We start from the raw sequence: 16,705 nt of genomic DNA, 5'->3' as shown, positions 1-16,705 counted from the left end.
CTTGCAAAGGAAATAGAACAAATCTTAGTTCAATACGACAAGATGTCTTACTCTGGTATATTTTTTCCCTATTGCTTCTTATGATATGAGATGATAATGAATTGAACTCAGAGAAGGAAATGCTAATTAATCATTTCTTATGTTTCACACTCTATGCTTATTACTGTTGTTGTTGTTTAGTTGGTTAGTTGTGTCTGACTCTTTGTGACCCCATAAACTGTAATCTGCCAGGCTCCCCTATCCATGGAATTTTCGAGACAAGAATATTGAAGTAGGTTGCCATTTCCTTTTCTAATGCTAATTATGGGACTAAAAAAATAATAAGTTGTGTTTTATTACCCTAATGGAGATTACATGTAGTATTGTATTATGGGCTTTTATAATAAAGTCTCTTCTCATTAGTCTTAAGGTAGGAAATCTACTTTTTTCAAAATCCAAACAAAGTCAAAAAATAGGACATAAATTATAGATAAGTAGGTTACAGATACAATTTTATTTTTAGTCAGTTTTTTTATTCCTTAGTCCATGAGGCTTACAATGATATACTACATAAACAATAGTATTTTTAAGTTAGTAGAAACTTAAATTTGAACACATTTCAAGGCTTTGTCTTTTTACTTACCCCTCCCACATGTTGCACTTTTGGTGAGACATTTTATGTACTTTTTTTTTGTTTTGTTTTTAGTAATTTAAAGAGATTGTTTAATAATAAAAATTCTTAAACAAAATTTGTAATACAATTTTAAAAAATCAATTGATACATAAGAAAATTATATATCACTTTCACTTCACTTACACTTTTCACTTTCATGCATTGCAGAAGGAAATGGCAACCCTCTCCAGTGTTCTTGCCTGGAGAATTCCAGGGACAGAGGAGCTGGTGGGCTGCCTTCTCTGTGGTCGCACAGAGTTGGGCATGACTGAAGTGACTTAGCAGCAGCAGCACTACCTTTATTAAATTTTTACCTATTCCACTGAGATTTTAATTGTTTATGTTTTCTTGTTATTATGAGGTGCCTTTCTTTTCAGTTTAGATAAGTCTCTTTAACATTTTTTGTAAGGCTGTTTTAGTGGTGATTAACTCCTTAAGTTTTTTCTAATGTCTTAGTCTCTCCATTCATTCTGAATGACAGCCTTGCTGATAGAGAATTTGTGGCTGGAAGTTTGTTCTATTCTTTTTCTTTGTTTGTTTATTCATTTTTTTTTTTTCTTTCAGCACTTTATTGTCGAGACCAGCTCGAAAAGAAGGGTTTCTGAAAGTACAATGCGGGAAGAGAATGAGAAACGAGACACAAGAATTCAAAGTGAGGATCAGGGAACTAACAATGCTCCAAGGTGAAGGTGTCAAAACTGAATCCAAGCCAGCTTTATTATACTTTCAGCCGTGAATTAAAAAATATGCAGGGAGTTAAACTAAAACTCATGTGGCCTTCAGTTCCAAAGAACAAAAGGATCATTAACCATTGAATAACTAGGAAGCAGTAATCAATAACAAATCAGTAACTAAGACTAAAATTCTTATCTATAGATTTTCCACCAGATACATAAAACGTGATTCAGAGATGCCATATTGCCAGATTTAAATTGAAGAAAGTAGGGAAAACCACTAGATAATTCAGGTATGACCTAAATCAAATCCCTTATGATTATACAGTGGAAATGAGAAATATATTTAAGGGACTAGATCTGATAGACAGAGTGCCTGATGAACTATGGACAGAGGTTCATGACATTGTACAAGAGACAGGAATCAAGACCATCACTATGGAAAAGAAAAGAAAAAAGCAAAATGGCTGTCTGAGAAGGCCTTACAAATAGCTGTGAAAAGAAGAGAAGCAAAAGCAAAGGAGAAAAGGAAACATATAAGCATCTGAATGCAGCATTCCAAAGAATAGCAAGGAGAGATAAGAAAGCCAGGTTTGATGCATGATAAAGGATGCTCAGGACTGGTGCACTGGGATGACCCAGAGGGATGGAACAGGGAGGGAGGGGGGAGGGGGGTTCAGGATGGGGAACACGTGTATATCCATGGCGGATTCATGTTGATGTATTGCAAAACCAATACAATATTGTAAAGTAAAAAAAAAAAAAAAATTAAAAATAAATCAATAAATAAAAAATAATAATAAAATAAAATAACAATAATAAAAAAAGCCTTCCTCAGATTTCAATGCAAAGAAATAGAGGAAAACAACAGAATGGGAAAGACTAGAGATCTCTTCAAGAAAATCAGAGATACCAAGGGAACATTTCATGCAAAGATGGGCTCGATAAAGGATGGAAATGTATGGACATAATAGAAGCAGAAGATATTAAGAAGAGGTGGCAAGAATACACAGAAGAACTGTACAAAATAGATCTTCATGACCCAGATAATCAGGATGGTGTGATCACTCACCTAGAGCCAGACATCCTGGAATGAGAAGTCAAGTGGGCCTTAGAAAGCATCACTACGAACAAAGCTAGTGGAGGTGATGGAATTCCAGTTGAGCTATTTCAAATCCTGAAAGATGACGCTGTGAAAGGGCTACACACAGTATGCCAGCAAATTTGGAAAACTCAGCAGTGGCCACAGGACTGGAAAAGGTCAGTTTTCATTCCAATCCCAAAGAAAGGCAATTCCAAAGAATGCCCAAACTACCGCACAATTGCACTTATCTCACACGCTAGTAAAATACTGCTCAAAATTCTTAATGCTAGGCTTCAGCAATACATGAACCGTAAACTTCCAGATGTTTAAGCTGGTTTTAGAAAAGGCAGAGGAACCAGAGATCAAATTGCCAACATCAGCTGGATCATTGAAAAAGCAAAAGAGTTCCAGAAAAACATCTATTTCTGCTTTATGGACTATGCCAAAGCCTTTGACTGTGTGGATCACAATAAACTGTGGAAAATTCTGAAAGAGATGGGAATACCAGACCACCTGACCTGCCTCTTGAGAAACCTATATGTAGGTCAGGAAGCAACAGTTAGAACTGGACATGGAACAACAGACTGGTTCAAAATAGGAAAAGGAGTACGTCAAGACTGTATATTGTCACCCTGTTACTTCAACTTATATGCAGAGTACATCATGAGAAACACTGGGCTAGAAGAAGAACAAGTTGGAATCAAGATTTCTGGGAGAAATATCAATAACCTCAGATATACAGATGACACCACCCTTATGCAAGAAAGTGAAGAGGAACTAAAAACACTCTTGATGAAAGTGGAAGAGGAGAGTGAAAAAGTTGGCTTACAGCTCAGCATTCAGAAAACTAAGACCATGGCATCTGGTCCCATCACTTCATGGGAGATAGATGGGGAAACAGTGGAAACAGTGTCAGACTTTATTGTTTTGGGCTCCAAAATCACTGCAGATGGTAACTGTAGCCATGAAATTAAAAGACACTTACTCCTTGAAAGAAAAGAAATGAAGAACCCCAGGGTTAGTAGAAGGAAAGAAATCTTAAAAATTAGAGCAGAAATAAATGCAAAAGAAACAAAAGAGACCATAGCAAAAATCAACAAAACCAAAAGCTGGTTCTTTGAAAGGATAAATAAAATTGACAAACCATTAGCCAGACTCATCAACAAACAAAGGGAGAAAAATCAAATCAATAAAATTAGAAATGAAAATGGAGAGATCACAACAGACAACACAGAAATACAAAGGATCATAAGAGACTACTATCAACAATTATATGCCAATAAAATGGACAATGAGGAAGAAATGGACAACTTCTTAGAAAAGTACAACCTTCCAAAACTCGACCAGGAAGAAATAGAAAATCTTAACAGACCCATCACAAGCACGGAAATTGAAACTGTAATCAAAAATCTTCCAGCAAACAAAAGCCCAGGTCCAGACGGCTTCACAGCTGAATTCTACCAAAAATTTAGAGAAGAGCTAACACCTATCCTGCTCAAACTCTTCCAGAAAATTGCAGAGGATGGTAAACTTCCAAACTCATTCTATGAGGCCACCATCACCCTAATACCAAAACCTGACAAAGATCCCACAAAAAAAGAAAACTACAGGCCAATATCACTGATGAACATAGATGCAAAAATCCTTAACAAAATTCTAGCAATCCGAATCCAACAACACATTAAAAAGATCATACACCATGACCAAGTGGGCTTTATCCCAGGGATGCAAGGATTCTTCAATATCTGCAAATCAATAAGTGTAATACACCACATTAACAAATTGAAAAATAAAAACCATATGATTATCTCAATAGATGCAGAGAAAACCTTTGACAAAATTCAACATCCATTTATGATCAAAACTCTCCAGAAAGCAGGAATAGAAGGAACATACCTCAACATATTAAAAGCTATATATGACAAACCCACAGCAAACATTATCCTCAATGGTGAAAAATTGAAAGCATTTCCTCTAAAGTCAGGAACAAGACAAGGGTGCCCACTTTCACCGTTACTATTCAACATAGTTTTGGAAGTTTTGGCCACAGCAATCAGAACAGAAAAAGAAATAAAAGGAATCCAGATTGGAAAAGAAGAAGTAAAGCTCTCACTGTTTGCAGATGACATGATCCTCTACATAGAAAACCCTAAAGACTCCACCAGAAAATTACTAGAACTAATCAATGACTATAGTAAAGTTGCAGGATATAAAATCAACACACAGAAATCCCTTGCATTCCTATACACTAATAATGAGAAAACAGAAAGAGAAATTAAGGAAAAAATTCCATTCACCATTGCAATGGAATGAATAAAATACTTAGGAATATATCTACCTAAAGAATCTAAAGACCTATATATAGAAAACTATAAAACTCTGGTGAAAGAAATCAAAGAGGACACTAACAGATGGAGAAATATACCATGTTCATGGATTGGAAGAATCAATATAGTGAAAATGAGTATACTACCCAAAGCAATCTATAGATTCAAAGCAATCCCTATCAAGCTACCAACAGCATTCTTCACAGAGCTAGAACAAATAATTTCACAATTTGTATGGAAATACAAAAAACCTCGAATAGCCAAAGCAATCTTGAGAAAGAAGAATGGAACTGGAGGAATCAACCTACCTGACTTCAGGCTCTACTACAAAGCCACAGTTATCAAGACAGTATGGTACTGGCACAAAGACAGAAATATAGATCAATGGAACAAAATAGAAAGCCCAGAGATAAATCCACACACATATGGACACCTTATTTTTGACAAAGGAGGCAAGAATATACAATGGATTAAAGACAATCTCTTTAACAAGTGGTGCTGGGAAATCTGGTCAACCACTTGTAAAAGAATGAAACTAGAATACTTTCTAACACCATACACAAAAATAAACTCAAAATGGATTAAAGATCTAAACGTAAGACCAGAAACTATAAAACTCCTAGAGGAGAACATAGGCAAAACACTCTCTGACATACATCACAGCAGGATCCTCTATGACCCACCTCCCAGAATATTGGAAATAAAAGCAAAAATAAACAAATGGGACCTAATTAACCTTAAAAGCTTCTGCACATCAAAGGAAACTATTAGCAAGGTGAAAAGACAGCCTTCAGAATGGGAGAAGATAATAGCAAATGAAGCAACTGACAAACAACTAATCTCCAGAATATACAAGCAACTCCTACAGCTCAACTCCAGAAAAATAAATGACCCAATCAAAAAATGGGCCAAAGAACTAAATAGACATTTCTCCAAAGAAGACATACAGATGGCTAACAAACACATGAAAAGATGCTCAACATCACTCATTATCAGAGAAATGCAAATCAAAACCACTATGAGGTACCATTTCACACCAGTCAGAATGGCTGCGATCCAAAAGTCTACAAGTAATAAATGCTGGAGAGGGTGTGGAGAAAAGGGAACCCTCTTACACTGTTGGTGGGAATGCAAACTAGCACAGCCACTATGGAGAACAGTGTGGAGATTCCTTAAAAAACTGGAAATAGACCTGCCTTATGATCCAGCAATCCCACTGCTGGGCATACACACTGAGGAAACCAGAAGGGAAAGAGACACATGTACCCCAATGTTCATCGCAGCACTGTTTATAATAGCCAGGACATGGAAGCAACCTAGATGTCCATCAGCAGATGAATGGATAAGAAAGCAGTGGTACATATACACAATGGAGTATTATTCAGCCATTAAAAAGAATACATCTGAATCAGTTCTAATGAGGTGGATGAAACTGGAGCCTATTATACAGAGTGAAGTAAGCCAGAAAGAAAAACACCAATACAGTATACTAACACATATATATGGAATTTAGAAAGATGGTAACAATAACCCTGTGTACGAGACAGCAAAAGAGACACTGATGTACAGAACAGTCTTATGGACTCTGTGAGAGAGGGAGAGGGTGGGAAGATTTGGGAGAATGGCATTGAAACCTGTAAAATATCATGTATGAAACGAGTTGCCAATCCAGGTTCGATGCACGATACTGGATGCTTGGGGCTGGTGCACTGGGACGACCAAGAGGGATGGAATGGGGAGGGAGGAGGGAGGAGGGTTAAGGATGGGGAACACATGTATACCTGTGGCGGATTCATTTTGATATTTGGCAAAACTAATACAGTTATGTAAAGTTTAAAAATAAAATAAAATTAAAAAAAAAAAGAAAATAAAGTTATGACCAACCTAGATAGCATATTCAAAAGCAGAGACATTACTTTGCCAACAAAGGTCCGTCTAGTTAAGGCTATGGTTTTTCCAGTGGTCATGTATGGATGTGAGAGTTGGACTGTGAAGAAAGCTGAGCACCAAAGAATGGATGCTTTTGAACTGTGGTGTTGGAGAAGACTCTTGGGAGTCCCTTGAACTGCAAGGAGATCCAATCAGTCCATTTTAAAGGAGATCAGCCCTGGGTGTTCATTGGAAGGACTGATGCTAAAGCTGAAACTCCAGTACTTTGGTCACCTCATGTGAAGAGTTGACTCATTGGAAAAGACCAGGATTCTTGGAGGGATTGGGGGCGGGAGGAGAAGGGGACGACAGAGGATGAGATGGCTGGATGGCATCACCGACTCAATGGACATGAGTTTGGGTAAACTCCGGGAGTTGGTAATGGATAGGGAGGCCTGGCGTGCTGCAATTCATGGGGTCGCAAAAAGTAGGACAGGACTGAGCGAGTGAAATGAGCTGAACTGAGACGCCAGTTGAGAAACAGTCTGGGGTTGGTTTTCCAACACCAGGATCATATCTTGTTTTCAAGATTATGAACTGTTCCCTCTCTACTTGTTCCAAGTGTCTCATGCCTTATAGCATCCAGTTCTTCAATAATTATAAATTTCTTTTGCGACCCTTTCCAGGTCCTGCTTTTCTTTTATTCTTCCTGTCTCCTACACTTTATCCCATGTCACTCTTTGGCCTATAAAATTTCTGTAGAAAAACTGCTGATGGCCTTATGGAATTTCTGTTGTCCATAGCAAGTTGTTTTCCTATTACTATTTATAGGAGCCTTTATACTTAAATTTTACTTTTTAAATTATAATTTGTCTTAGTTAGTGTCTGTTTCCTTCTTCAGATTAGAGAACTTTTTAGCCTCTGTTTCCCCAAAATAATTATTTCTAGCTCTTTTTCCCATCTTCTCCTTTTGGGACCATTATAATGGTCCTCATACATTATAAATAATACACTAAAGATATCCTCACTTTCTAAATTATTTTTTTCTGGTTAATTTTGCTGATCTGTCTGAATGAGTTCCATTATTTTGTCTTCCAGCTCCCTGATTCATTCTCCTACCTTATTCATCCGCTGTTGAAACTCTATCCTATTTTTCAATTCAACTAAAACTTCTGTTTAAGATTTTCTTATATTGCTTATTTTAAATAAAGGCAGAATAGTATTAAGCAATACTGAAATTTATGGACTAGTATTCCCTAATTAGGCCAACCTCCGGCTTCCTTTACGTTTTATCCTGGCTCTTTCATTCACATGAAAAGTTCTCCATATAGATCTTGATTACATCTTTCAACATTCTTCTCTCTTATCAATTGTCATTTTCTCATAAAAGTCTTTCTTTCCTATGCAAACTAATATAGCTTTTCACATTTAAAAAAATCATTATTATTATTAAGCTTTTTGTTTTATTTTTAGCATTTACTAATATATGCCTCATATTATTTGTTCAGGAACTTGTCCACTTGTAAATGGCAGAAAGAAAGAAATTAACACTTCTCCTCCATGAGGCCTCAATTCTAGGACATATTTGCAAAATTAATGGCCTTTTTACTTTGTTTCCTCACCTTGCCCCATCTCTGTTCTATAAAAGAACCTTGTATTTAGACCTGATAAGATGGTTATTTTGAGACATTCGTCGGCCATCTTCTTGGTAAGCCAGCTTTCAGAATATAATTATATTCTTTGCTTCAATACCTCATCTCCCAGATTTATTGGCCTGTCATGTGGTCAGTAGAGCAAGCTTGGACTCGGACTTGTAACAGAATCAACTACAATGTTGTTCTGAACCTGAGAAAAAATAAAAAGAAAATAGTAAGACTAATCTTGGGGGTGTTTTACATTTATATTATTTTCTTCATAGTTTTTTTTTTTATTAATTTTCACTTTTAAATGTAGAATTGTCTTATTTACCAAATGAAAACATAAGGCAAAGTTGAATTTTTATATGAACAGCAAGGAAAAAAATTTGGTATACATTTTATATGTAGTATTTGAATTTTGGATGAACTACCACATGAAGTACACTTAAATTAAAAAAAAAATGTGTTGTTCTTCTAGAATTCAAATTTAAGATCTTATATTTTGTCTGGCAACCATAACTGAAGTACTATTTGTCTTGAAAATGGATTTTTGCTGCCTAACACTTTAATTTTACAACCCCCTAAATTTTGTACCTGAGGAGAATATTTATTCACTGAGGCGGGGGAGGCATGAAAGAGCTACAAGTTGGATAGCACAATAAGGACTCTGACAGCAAGGAAACACTAAAATTACCTACCTGCTTATCTAAAGATCAATATTATTTATTTGACAATATCAAAGTGGGCAAGTTGTCCTGATTTTAGCTAACTAGTCAGAGGTCAAATAAATATTATCACCTGAAAAGAATTATTGTAAGAAACATAAACATACAAAAATGTCTGAAAGTAACGTTTTGCTCTGTTTTAAGGTTTAAACCAAAATTGTTCCAGCAACATTGTCATACCCAATTTCAGTTGAACAACCCAGATATTAAATAAATCCCTAATCAGCAATATAACTGATAATTGTCACTTGTTTACACAAGACAGTTTTATCAAATGGAGAAGGAAAGCAGCATTTAAATATTCCCAGATAATCATTTATAGGGAGGCATACTTACTTATATATGTTTCTTTGTTTTTCTTCTTCTTTTGTTTTCTTTTCATTTGTTCCCATTACATGAAAAGTTCCCATTGCATTCATTCTGGGTATGAATGCATTAATATATACCATGAAGTAACATTTTGCCAGGGAAAAAGCATGCTCTAGAGATATTAACTGCATAATATAAAGGAGAAACATTTGTAAAGTGTTGACAGGAAATACCATAGTCTAATCATTTAACTATAATCTGTAGGAAAAATGGACTTTAAAATAGAAAAATAATCATTATACATTGATTCAGTTACTTCCATAAAAGACATTAAAAAAAAATAGAATATAGTAGGGGCAGAGAATGTAAGGTTTAGCACTAGGTTTTCTTAAAGTGAATCCTGTTGTTGCATAGTAGTTCAGTAGTGTCTGACTCTTTGAGACCCCATGAACTGTGGCTGGCCAGGCTCCTCTGCCCATGGGATTTCCCAGGCACAAATACTGGAGTGGGTCACTACTTACTTCTCCTGTAAAGTGACTATAAGAAAGTGCATATAAAAAATGATGGACTTTATAGTTATTTAATGGGAAATGAGAAGGAAAAAAATCTCAAGAGAGTCTTATGGCAATTCCATTCACTGAGTTTCAGAGTTAGAAAGGCCAATATTTTATGGTTGTGTGTGTGTGTGTGTGTGTGTGTGTGTGTGCGCACGTGCGGCCGCATGAGAGAGAGAGAGAGAGAGAGAGAGAGAATGAGATCATTTAGGACTTCGGACTTGTTTAAATGGGGAGTCGTAGCTACAATGAAAATGAAAACTTTTACCCACATCACTATTTTACCTCAATTAACAATGATGTCTCACTATGTCTGACTCTGGGATGAAAGAGTACTCATCATCTCATCTGCAATAACAAAGAAACAAAGTAATGAATTGCACCTTTGTTTGTACATGGCTGTTGTGATTTGAATACAGTTCCTTCCATGTCACTAATAATTCACATTTACCTGGAACCTCAGCAGCATATGGCCATATTTGGAAATAGAGCCTTTGCAGGTGTAATTAATTCAGTACTTTAAGATAAAATAATCTTGCATTTAGTGAAAGTGAAGTCACTCAGTCATGTCCGACTCTTTGTGAACACATGGACTCTAGCCTAGCAGGCTCTTCCATCCATGGAATTTTCCAGGCAACAGTACTGGAGTGGGTTGCCATTTCCTTCTCCAAGGGCTCTTCCCAACCCAAGTATTGAACCCGGGTCTCCTCCATTGCAGGCAGACGCTTTACCATCTGAGCCACCAGGTGTGTGCTGTAAATCCAATGACTGATGTCCATATATTAAAAAAAAAAAAAAAAAAAAGAGCAGGACACAGAAACATAGAGAAGATCACAATGAGAAAGAGCAAGGTAAAAACTGGAATGAGCATTTACAAACCAAAGAATATCAAAGATTGCTGACAAGCACCAGAAGCTATGAGAGAAGCATGGGATGCCTTCTCTCTCAGAGCCTACAGAAGAAAGCAACCCTGCAGACCACTTGAGTTTTGACTTCTGGTCACCTGTACTGTGAGGATTCCCTGATAGCTCAGTTGGTGAAGTATCTGCCTGCAATGCAGGAGACCCCGGTTCAATTCCTGTGTTGGGAAGATCTGCTGGAGAAGGAATAGGCTACCCACTCCAATATTCTTGGGCTTCTCCTATGGCTCAGCTGGTAGAGAATTCACATGCAATGTGGGAGACCTGGGTTTGATCCCTGGGTTGGGAAGATCCCCTGGAGAAGGGAAAGGATACCCACTCCAGTATTCTGGCCTGGAGAATTTCATGGACTGTATTGTCCATGAAGTCACAAAGAGTTGGACATGACTCAGCAACTTTCACTTTCACCTGTACTATGAGGGAATACACTTATGCTGTCTCAAGCTATTCAGTTTATGATAATTTGTTATAGTAATCTAAGAAAACTTCTGTCACAAATAATAAATGAACAGCCATTCAGTTAGCCTATACAGATGGGTGATACATTTTAGGGCAGTACATCAAACTAAAAGTTTTTTCAAAATATCTTGAAATCTTGTTATTTGCAGATTCTGTTTCACTGGATGACAGAAAGGACCAGAGCTAACAAATTCCTAACAAGCTACCATGGGTGTGTGCTCAGTTATTCAGTCTTGTCCAACTCTACGATCCCATGGACTATAGCCTACCAGGCTCCTCTGTCCACGGGGTTTTCCAGGCAAGAATACTGTAGTGAATTATTATTTCTTTCTCCAGGGGACCTTCCCAACCAGGGGATTGAACTCACATCTGTTGCATCTCCTGCATTAGAAGCCTGATTCTTTACCACTGAGGCACCTGGGAAGACCCAATGAGCTACCAGTTGATGCCTATTAGCTTGAATGAAATTTTTAGTTTCAAAGCCATAATAGTTTACAACAAAAAACTCAAATCCATAAATATTATTTGTATGGAGCTTGCAGTCTATGTAGAAAGGTAAATCATATTGATGTGAGAAAATAATGAGCAACTGAAAACATACATGATATATAGTCAATTATCAAAGAAAATAAATATTAACTTAAGAAAAGTGAGTCACCAATGTGAGTTAGAGTGATAGAAGACTTTGATGAAAGGGATGGCAGGTTTGAGTTTGGGCAGGGAAATTAAAACAAAGAGAAGTAGTAACAGTCGACCAGTCAGTGCAAATTGTCATAGACAACAGCAGAGAAATTTATGAGAGAGTCTCGGTGTAAGGGAGTACAGTATTTTATGGTAATATAATTATTGCTTAACCACTGCATATGTCAGAAGCTTGTAGTAAGCAAAAACCAATGAAAATGTGGCTATGTTTGCAAATATTTATAGGATGCAATACTCTCTTCCAGGTCACAACAAGTAACAAAAAGCAGACTATAATGTTCTGTAAATAAAATTATTATTACTGTAAAAATATCAAATAGTGTGGGAGACATTGAATTTATTAGGATGGGATCAAAGTATGTGGTTTTTGTTTTGTTTCTTTTTTATTTCTACTGTTACTTTTATTGTTGTCAATTCTGGAACTACTATTTCAATAGCCAGAACCTTTGGGTCTTGTACTGAAATATAGAATACAGATGCCAATTTCATTCACAGGCTCATGGGGGATTTTCCAAATATTACGATATCTGCCATATAAGGCTAACAATGCCTTCAACATATGCCAAGGGATGCATTTGGGCCAAAAGTTATATAAGTAGCAAAACACATTTCTTGGAGTAATAATTTACAACCCTTTTACAGCTTCTACTGTTAGCAGCAATGCCATGACAAAGAGCAGGAGCATTATGAGGAGAAAGTGGAAAAGGAACTTTATTCTAAATTTATTTTCTAAGTTTGTTCCTCTGGTGAGTTTTCATCAGGGTATAAAAGGCCAACACTATCAATGAGACCTGAAAATATTTGATGGAGCTCAGCATTGCATCCTCTGCTCTGGTTAGCACCAATAGCACTACTCAAACATCAAACAGACAAAGAGCAGTAACATGTTCTATATAAAATTTAGATGTGAGCTGTTCTATTAAAAAAAAAGATAGCTCTCTTTAATAAAGAAATATATGTTGATAGAATTATAACAAACATAGACAGCATATTAAAAACCAGAGACATCACTTTGCTGACAAAGATCTGTATAGTCAAAGGTATGGTTTTTCCTGAAGTCATGTACAGATGTGAAAGTTGGACCATAAAGAAGGCTGAGCACCAAAGAATTGATATTTACAAATTGTGGTGCTGGAGAAGACTCGTGAGAGCCCCTTGGACTGTAACGAGATCAAATCAGTCAGTCCTAAGGAAATCAACCCTCAATATTAATCAGAAGGACTGATGCTGAAGCTGAAGCTCCAATACTTGGGCCATCTGATGTGAAGAACTGACCTATTGGAAAAGATCCTGATACTGAGAAAGACTGAAAGCAGAAGAAGGGGATAACAAAGGAGGAGATGGTTGGATGGCATCACTGACTCAATGGGCATCAACTTGAACAACTTTGGGAGAGTGTGAAGGACAGAGTAGCCTGGCATGCTGTAGTCCATGGGGTCACAAAGAGTTAGACCTGACTTAAGGACTGTACAACAACAAGAAAGAAGCCAGCAAGAATGTCTAATCCTGGATACTACACATATATTAATATATCACTCTTGCTGTAGATGGTTTGTGTCTCCCCAAATTCACATATTGAAACCTAAGCCCAATGTGATGGTATTTGGTCTCTGGGAGGTAATTAGGTCATGAGGGTGAAACCATAAATGGAATTAGTGCCTCTTGTAAAAGAGACACCAGAGAGCTCCCTCGCCCTCTCCACCATGTAAGAACACAACAAGAGATGGCAATCTGTGAACCAGAGAATAGCATCTCACCAGACACCAGTTATACAGGTACATTGATCTTGTACTCCCCAAGCTTCAGAACTATGTGAAATAAATGCTTGTGGTTTAAGTTACTAAATCTACAGTATTTTTGCTGTAAAAACCCAAACAGACTAAGATGACTGTCTATCCTATTAATTGAATAGGGCTCTGCATATATATCCTCCTCTATTTTCAACCTAAGTTTTTCCCCTATAGAAGAGATGTTATTATTGATTGTACAGTTAAAATTTTGAAACTTGTTTTCAAACAGGAGATAGATATGCCCAACCAGTGCATTTATAAACAAAACAATAAACCACCAATGAAAATATGAACTTTTAAATATAGTTACAGTCATTTGAATAGGCAGAATAGTCTAGCAAGTTTATTAAATGCAAGGCAAATATATGTAGTTTGGATATTGATCAGTGCTGCTAGCTATGCAAGAGAATTGGAACAATATTAGCATGCTTGAATCATTCTAAATTTATGCATTGTTTTAAAAATTAGATATTACCTTTTATGAGTACACACTAAAATATTTATGTTTGAAGTTACATGATTCTTAGTATGCAATTTACTTCAAATAATAAAGCAAAATACATGTAGGTGGGGTATCCTAGTATTTTTAATTTTTAGGTATGTTCAAAATTCATCATAATAAAAACAGGAAGCTATTATCTACAAAAAAAATCTTCTTTAGTGTCTCAGTCACACTCCGTACTTTGTACTCTTAAGAACAAAATTAGAATATTCTATTGCTATTGTTTGTCTTTTATGCTAGACTATAGGTTTCATTGGAGAAGGAAATGGCAATCCACTCCAGTACTATTGCCTGGAAAATCCCATGAATAGAGGAGCCTGGTAGGCTACATTCTGTGGGGTCTCAAAGAGTTGGACACGACTGAGCAACTTCACTTCACATAGGTTTCATAGTGGAAAGAGCTATGTTAATTTTACTCATTCGTGTGTGTTTGCTCAGTTGCTCAGTCATGTTCGACTCTTTGTGACCCCATGGACTGTAGTCCACCAGGATCCTCTGTCCATGGAATTTTCCAGCCAAGAATACTGGAATGGGTTGCCATTTCCTCCTCCTGGCGACCTTGTGAACCCAGGGAGTGAACCCATGTCTCCTGCATGTCTTGTACTGGCAGGCGGATTCTTTGCCACTGAGCCACCTGAGAAGCCTGCTCACCTATGTACCCACAGCAATTAGCATGATGTCTATGAAAATTTGGGGCCTTACAAAATATTGATTGTTTTAATACATTTATGAAAAATCAATATAAGTACAATAATTTTTGATGGGGTCCTTGACATTGAAATTTGAAAACAGATCTATGGGATGATGGACTTAACATTGTCCCTTCTCCTCTTTGCCAACATTATATTAGAGACCACATCAAATGTGACTGGTTGAAACTCAAATAAACCAACAGTTGGTTCTGTTTGTACTACCCTGTGGAAGCAATTCCAAAATGGCTCTTATTTCTTGTCAATATTTATTTTATATTATAGCAAGTATTGCATCTTCAGACCATAGTATCCTGCCTCTTTAAATACTGAACAATCTTTGTCTCATACAAACTGTAAAACCTGATAAATAGCCTGGTTCCATGCAGAGGCCCACTTTCACAGATGATTCGTAGAAGGACAGACTTTAGAAACTGGTCAAATAAGGCAGCATTGAGGATTCCAAATTTCTGCTGGCCCCTTAATAAATTAAGCTTTTTTTAAAAAAATTGCTTTTTTATTTGTTTGTTTATTTTTACTGATCTCAGTAACTTGGCAGAATTTCCACCCCATTCTTTCACTTTTTCCTTCTTTTCAGTAAAGTGTCAGGGATTCTTGCCCAATGTTAAGTATAGAGTTATGATAAATACATTAAAACTTCAATGCTCATTTCCCTCATGGTATATAACTCAAAGACCTAGGCAGAAGGACTAGATATAGTCTTGGCAATGCGAAGGACTTTAATAGGAAAGTCATTGAATCTTTCTGAAAACCACACTGCTCCCTAGTAGGACACTTCTTCACTCTCTATTCCAAGTAAAATCACTTCCTTGAGGGAGAATTTTTTGTCCTTTATGTCCACTCTCTTCTATACACAATTTCTGAGTTACTACTCCAACAACACTCACCTAGAATTTTGCCTCTGCAACATGGAGCTGGGGGGATGAGAAAGGCTACTTATTTTGCCCTCCTGGAGAGATATTGTAGCCTTTGACTGAGACCTGAGAAGAGAGAAAACTACAGCCTCTTGACCACATCTTGGTGAAGAGTCACATGTTAATGTCCTTCTTATTGATAAGTTACCATGGGGTTGGCCAAAAGCTCTTTTGGATTTTTCCATTACATGGTATGAAAAAATAGAATTAACTTTTTGATCAAACCAGGTAGATTTTTTCCCCCATAATTTGGTTCATCTGTAGATATAAATAAATATTTTCACCGGTTATGACTATTTCAATTGAGAATTATTTTACAGAGCACCACATACTCCATTGTCTGGAACAGAATCTCCAATCAGTGATGGATTGATTACCGTCTGGTCCTTCCTTTAACCTAGGGACAAACTTTCTTTAAAAGTAGTTCACAAAGCCCTAACTGAGCAGAAATATAAGAAAAAAAAATTATGGAATAGCACACTGCTTGACTCTAGTTATTTAGTAAATTTAAAATAAGTTTATTTTCATCACATGTTTCCTGATTTCCCACAATGGGTTCAATTGCTGGTAGTATACACACTTCTTATTTCTTATGGCAGTGATCATTTTTCACTTTTCTTTGTTGTTATTATTTAATATTTTATTTTGTTCATACCTGAATGGTCTAGTGGTTTTCCCTACTTTCTTCAACTTAAGTCTGAATTTGACAATAAGGAGTTCATGATCTGAGCCACAGTCAGCTGCCAGTCTTGTTTTTGTTGACTTTATAGATTCTCTCCATTTTTGGCTGCAAATAATATAATCAATCCAATTTCAGTATTGACCATCTGGTGATATCCATGAATAGAGTCTTCTTTTGTGTTGCTGGAAGAGGGTG

Source organism: Bubalus bubalis, chromosome 12 (genome assembly GCF_019923935.1).
Source record: "Bubalus bubalis isolate 160015118507 breed Murrah chromosome 12, NDDB_SH_1, whole genome shotgun sequence".
Classification (NCBI taxonomy): Eukaryota; Metazoa; Chordata; class Mammalia; order Artiodactyla; family Bovidae; genus Bubalus; species Bubalus bubalis.
This window is presented reverse-complemented; position numbering follows the sequence as displayed.